This window comes from Myotis brandtii, unplaced genomic scaffold (assembly GCF_000412655.1).
Source record: "Myotis brandtii unplaced genomic scaffold, ASM41265v1 scaffold815, whole genome shotgun sequence".
In the NCBI taxonomy this organism is placed as follows: domain Eukaryota; kingdom Metazoa; phylum Chordata; class Mammalia; order Chiroptera; family Vespertilionidae; genus Myotis; species Myotis brandtii.
The window spans coordinates 533,896-540,938 of NW_005371298.1; the positions used below are offsets into that span (position 1 = coordinate 533,896).

The 7,043-nt window shown below is 35.6% G+C and overlaps 1 long non-coding RNA gene across 1 annotated transcript in view; it reads right to left on the reverse strand.

Annotated features, from left to right (window-relative positions):
• Positions 1-427: 427 nt before the first annotated feature.
• Positions 428-7,043, reverse strand: part of LOC106724389 — a 22,802-nt gene continuing 16,186 nt past the window's right edge. The window contains exons 2-3 of the long non-coding RNA XR_001360169.1: positions 6,484-6,491; positions 428-626 (exon numbers count right to left, since the gene is read on the reverse strand). This is a non-coding gene — a long non-coding RNA (uncharacterized LOC106724389). The remainder of the gene's footprint in view (positions 627-6,483; positions 6,492-7,043) is intronic.

Here is a 7,043-nt window from a genome sequence, read left to right on the forward strand (position 1 = left end):
AGTCACAATTCAATGCAAAAAAGACTTTCTTTCGTGCCGTTGAGGCAACATTTTACTGATGACTTTTCGGTTTTCCATTGTCTTTCATTTAGTTGATGTAGCACCCATTGTCCTTCCTTTAAAATCTTTCCCATTGCTTGTAAAAGATCGGAAATTGTTTGCTGAGCAACGTTTACTCTTTCTGCAAGTAGTTTTTGAGTTTGACACACATCTTCATCCAATAATGCTTGTAATTGTTGGTCTTCAAACTTTTTCAGTTGACTTGGATGTTCTTTGTCTTTCACATAAAAATCATCACTTTTAAAGCGTTTAAACCAGCGTTCACAAATATCTTGAGATGGAGCATGTTCACCATAAGCTTCCCGAAATATTCAGCAGCACTTTTCTTCAAAATAAAGCAATGAATTATAACTTCCAACAAATGCTCTTTTTTGGCACGAAATTTGACATTTTTAAGCGTAAATATATCTCTGATGTTAACACATTCAGCAAATTTGACACATGAAGTTTTGAAGCTTGTTGTCAATACAACAAAAATAGCATACACATCAAATCACATATATATCAACATATGTGTAACTCCATCTATTGAAAAAAATCCGGATTATTAACCAGTACATCTAGTACTAGTACAATAGCTAAGACCTAGAAACAGCCTGAGAGCCCATCAGTAGATGAGTGGATAAAACAGCAGTGGTACATTCACACTATGGAATACTATACAGCAGTAAAAAAGAAGGCTCTCTTACCTTTTGAGACAGCATGGAGGGACCTGGAGAGTATTATGCTAAGTGAAATAAGCCAGTTAGAGAAAGACAAGTATCAAGTGATCTCTCTCATATGTGGAATCTAATGGACAAAATAAACTGTTGAACAAAATAGATCCAGAGATATAGAAGCATGGGACAGACTGACAATCTCAGAGGGACTGTGGGGATGGGAAGAGATTAACCAAAGAACTTGTATGCATATATGCATAACCCCTGGACACCTACAATAGTGTGGTGCTTGGGGGTGGGGTGGAAGCAGAGTGAAGAGGGTCAAAGGGGAAAAAAGAGGGATACCTGTAATACTTTCAACAATAAAGATAAATTTAAAAAGAAAGAAAATAAAAGGGTATTGAAGCCCAAACTGTACCAGAAAGAAATAAGTTTTGGGAGAACTGAAATCTATAATCTGAAAAAAAAAAAGAATAACCAACAATGAGCTGGATGGGGTAAAATACAATTTTTATTTTAAAAATACATGTAAAATAATTTTATTTTAGAAAATGCTCAGTTGAAAATTTAAATATATAGCCCTTGCTGGTGTGGCTCAGTAGGGTGTTGGTCTGCAGACCAAAGGGCTATAGGTTTGATTTCTGATCAAGGGCATATACCTAGGTTGCAGGTTCGATCCCTGGCCCTGGGTTGGGGAGCATGTGGGAGGTAACCTATCAATGTGATGTGTCTCTCTAACATTGATGTTTTTCTCTCTCTTTCTCTCTCTTCCTCCCTTCCACTCTCTCTAAAAATGGAAATAAAACATTTAAAGAAATAGACAGTAGAAGTTTGTAAAGCCAGAATATAAATGAGGGATATTCTACAAGAGCTAGAACTAATGAAGAATCAAAAAAAAATAATCAAAATATCACCCATATAAAATATGACCTTTCCAAAAACCAGGTATATTTTAATAAATATTTAAAGCCAAAACAAACTCAATTAAATAAGACCTGTAAAGAAATGGTTTGGCTCTAAGTAATACCTTACTTAAATATAAATAAAAGAATGTCTCCAAACTTGTATTTTCTGCTCTTCAATTCAAATAATAAGCAATTAGAACAGATATCTATACATATTTTCCTGTGAAATTCTATATGCCTTAGTGATAAAATAACACCAAGGGATACATTTGTTCTATTATGCTAAGGAGTAACAGCAGTTTTTTTATTTTTTATTAGTAACACTAACTTGCTAGTAAACTAATGTGTCCCAGTTAAAGAAAATCTCTTGATTAGTTTGAAATTAACCCATGTCACTAAATAAAATGTCAACAAATCACCAGCAACTTCAAATAAAATGATATAGTTTATTCTAAAGTATGGAGCAAGAAAATGTGCTTGATCATAGCTTTGTAGAAAAAAAATAAAATTATTCAAGAACTTCCCTGTAATTGAAATGCAGCAACATGCCTCTATTCAACAACTTGATGATGGCCAACGGCAATAACTGTTGACCCATGCAAAACATGACTATTATTTCATCCTAAGTCTCTTGAATTCTTTCCTAAAATTCTATGCTTCTTTAAGATGAACCTGACAGAATTTGACACTCACACAAATGCTATGACGGTAGCCTTGTACCAAGCATCACTGTGACATTCGCAGATATTCTAGTTTTGGCAACTGTTTGAGATTTGTGGCTCTCCTTTGACATTTACAAAGACTCTGAGAATCTTCCCAAAAAGGGCTGTAGCTTTTCGCTAGATATGTGGTTTCTTCAAAGGCCACCTTCAGATTAAAGTTTTTATGAAACTCTGGAGGAAAATAATGTGGGATTAAATCAGAAAAATATATATTGTATTCAAAATAAGAGAGGAAAAAGTAAACAGATGGTTGGTTCTACATAAATTCAAATGAAGGTTAATCAGGACACTTTAAAAAACAATAACCTGTTTAAATTATCATAGACATTTGTTTTGCTTTAAAGGATGGTAAAGTTAAGTTGGAAATCTTTGAACCTCCTTGTTGGATGAATCAAGTTTAGGAAGTTTGTGTGAATAATGAGATTTGGAAATATATATAAAAATTCTGAAGGGATGTGAACCATAGTGAAGGCAGTAGGTTAGACTTTAGATTACATTTTTACTTCCTATAGCTTTGATTTTTTTATGTGTGATATTGTGATTTGGTAACTAACAACCACCATAGAACATGTAAAAAAACAAGTCATTTTTGTCAGAATTCAATAAGAAAGACTGCTTTTACAGTGCTCAGAGTTAGTTTTGACAATTATATGTACACAAAATTTATATACATGTGTGTGCACATTTGTACGTGTGTGAACTTGCACTACAATGAAAGCTAGAGAAGTTATATATTTATGAAGATGTTGTTCTTATAAAACTCACTACCCTCTTTCTAGCAGAAACTGAGCTTATGTATGCCTGGTATTTAGGATGATGCAGAGCCAGATCAGATATCAGTTCCAACTCCCTCCATACCCTGCCCCCCTCAGGACGATGTTATAGAAGGCTGGAGTTATACCAAGTCTATCCGGTGATAAACTTAATGGACACCAGCACTTGCAAAGGTTGTTGATGCATTCTAATAAGTCTTTCTGGGTCAGGGCAGACTGTATTTGAGAGGTGTTTCTCAAAATACAATGCTAAAATTTGTTTCATCAATTAATTTGATTAAGGTAGATAATATAGTAGCAGAGTGTTCTACCCATGGTGACAGGTATACTATGTGTGTGCACAATTTGTGCATCTGAAGATGTATATTTTTTTTTCTCTTAGAATTTCCCATATGTCCTTACAAGTACTCCTGCCTGGAGACATTTGTCTGCTGTCTACACTGACCAGCTTTGGAATTTTAATAAAGATGTATATATTTTTTTTCTCTTAGAATTTCCCATATGTTCTTACAAGTACTCCTGCCTGGAAACATCTGTCTGCTGTCTACACTGACCAGCTTTGGAATTTTAATAACTTTGCAATGTTCTATTGGAGACCCTTCCATAATGAGGCCCATGAGAATATATGATACTCTATCATATACATGCAATTTTGAAGAAGGCAGGAATTTTAGTGTTTAATCCCCCAGATGCAGACTTTAAAACAAAGGTATATGAATGTAATTAGTATATTTGGGAAGAGATTGAAGAGTGGGACAGTAAAACAAGAAAGAACACCAAGCAATAGAGAATGCTGTATCAAGCATGTTGGTACTATAGATAGATAGCTGGGGCTTGATCCTAGTTGTCAGTGCAGAGCACAGAACAGAAAGAGAATTGCGGACCCACCTAAAGTAGCAAAACTATCTCAATTCATTAACGCCTGCCTAGATGGAGGTGGACCCGAACTGAAAGTATATATTTATTTGTCCGTCAAAATACTGAGATTCCATGATCAAGGACAATGTCCTCTTCTCTTGAGGAGGTAGATTTCAAAACTAATGACAGAAAAGCCAGAGGAAAACTCCCTGCAGTATCTGCAAAATCCTCCTCAATATAGTATTTGATCATCAAAGGGAAGATGTGGCTCCAGCTTTAATATCGTATCTGTCATTCCTGGAAATAGTCACAGAAATCTAGTATAGGAAGTGACCAGAAAAAAAAAAAGAAATAAGGGATGAAAGGAAGGTTCCATTCTTTCATCTAACTTCACAAATACATCATGTCAATTAAAACAAACAATTTAAAAAATAATACCAGGTGAAAAATACTACTTTGGAAAGCACCTGATGATATTTGGGGCGATAGAGATCACATGCATTAGAAGGACTATTACAGCAAAGTTTTAATGCTGCTGTTAAAGATGTTAATGCGATGTGTTTTGCTGAATATAGGTGGTATCTAAATAACTGAGCATCACCACTGCTATCACACCTAGACCACTCGGTCTAGGAATGCCTCTCCTCTGACATGTTTTATCCAGGGTCTCTGCCCAGTTTCTGCAAGTTTTGTCTCTTTCATAGACCCTGCCGCAGTATCTGGCTTTAATGTAGTTTTTATTATCTGCCCCTAGCATCCTGGTTTTGGCAAACCATTTAGTCTCCTTTTTATGAACTGTGGTTTTCCACCACATTAAAATTTGTTTTGTTAATTAATTTGACTATCTTCCATATTTTTAAAGACCCACCTTTTACTCTAGCAAATAAAACATTGTTCCTCTCTACTTTGTGTCTCTTTTTTAAACAGAGTAGAATACATGGAGATACCTGACCAGGAACCTAAGATGACCCAAAATTCTGCCCATTACCACCAGGAAATGATGGGAAAAGTAGTAGTTAAGTATTACAGGCTCACAGCATGGGGTGGTACAGTCACATGAGGGCACTCTGTGGTGCCACCATTGCTCTCACTTTTGGAGGAATTCTTGAATGAACCCTACCTTTTTCTACAAATGAAGTTTTACATGAAATCCCTGACTTTGGGGCAAGCCATGTGATGAAGGGTTGTTTTGGTTTGTTTTTAACAGTTATCAGAGTATGATAGATGCATGGGATATTTTGCATTCTTAGGTACTACAAAAAGGAGATATTTTCTCCAGATCTTGGAAATTAGGTCCTGGGACACAGGGTACATTGGCAACCACACAAATTATTCATGACTCCAACTCTGCCTTCAAAAATCAAGGCAAACTAATGAATTCCATGCAACAAAGAATTAAAAGTGTGGTTAAATGATTTTTTTATTCTCTATTGCAGCTAACACCTCACTATCACTTGTCAATTTTGGGTTTAGCATCCCAGACACGGTTATCTAAAAAGATTAAAATATTCTTCTCTTTTCCAATCCATCCCGTAAGTATCTATATATGTATATTTATAGCTATATCTCTGGCCTGATTTTTATGTACTTCATTCAAAATAATATATCAGATGTGATTGAAAGCAGAAATAGTATGAGACATTAAGGTTTTCAAAATTGTAACAGAATGCCACTCTTTTCAGCATATTTGTTTCAATTTCTGAAAATATATTTATTTTTAACATCTGTTCACTTTAGCTTATGTAATGTTAAATTTTTGTACTTAAATGAATAAATTTATAAATGCATTTTAAAATGTTCTTAATTTTAACTTCAAATGCAATGCAGTAGGCATGGCCTTGTCATTGCTGGGCGACGGGGAAAGATATAACTCTGGAGGTCTCCTAATCACTGGTGGAGGTAAAATCCCAGTCTCCCTAAATGGTCTACATCTACATCATGATAAGGTGGGCACCTTCTGCTCAGAGTAGAAAAAAATCCTAGGTCCCATGTCCAATTTCTCTGACATCACTCTGAAGGGTAGGCCGCTATGCTTCATTTGAGCCTGGCTACAGTGAAAGTCAGCCTTTGCTAACTGAGCTGGGGCTGCAATTTTTTCTCTGCTGTTCTGTTGCTTGCCTGGTGCACGGCAGTTGTCAACAAGTTTTCTGCCTTGCCAAGTTACCCATTCATGATCCTTTGACTAGAGAAAACACACTGCTTCTGGGACTTTTTTGGAACATGCCCATTGGTGTTTCTGTACTGCTGACTTCTCCAGCACTCACTCTGGGATAACTGAGGCAGAAAGAAAACCCAGGGGACTTGCCCTTCGTCTTTCCTCAGGCTCCAATGCTCCTCGCTGGTCTGCCTTCTTCTCTCCATATTTTAGAGAGTTCCTCTATTTATTTTATGTGTCATTTTCAGGGTTTTCTGCTGTTCTTAGCAGGAGGAGTAGGGAAAGTTACAGCTACTCAATCATTCCAGAGAAGAAGTCCAATTATGTTCAGAATCACCAAATTATCAGAACTTATATTTCTTTGGAATTCTTGACTGCCAATAAAACATCATTGAAAAGTACTGCTAATTGGGGTGATATCATTCCCAAAGGTATAATGAATTTAAGATGTCTAATTATTGAAATGAGGCATCCAGCAACCTATGACACACCTGTCTTATGTTAAATAGTTTATATTACAATAATCTGAACAGCATGAGTCTCATACCTACCCTTTTTCAGTAAGAGAGCTCATAAATATTAGTAATGATACCGAAAGATTTGGATAGAAGACAGGGATCTGTCACAAACTGTGTTTAACTAGATCTTGAGCTGTGGAATTCACTGAATAAAGGCACTGGTGATAACAAATATTCTGAGCAAACCCCCCCAAACAGAAATAAAAATCAGCACCATTAAAATATTACTTTTACAAGGTAGTCTCTATAATATTTATGGGGTGACAGCAATAAATGAAAGAAAATAATCAGGTGTCAAAAATTTAAGGGTTGAAGATTACTTCTTGAACATAGTAAGCATTATATTTTAAATTTTTAAGTATTTTGTAGATAATGGAAATATATATGTGTGGA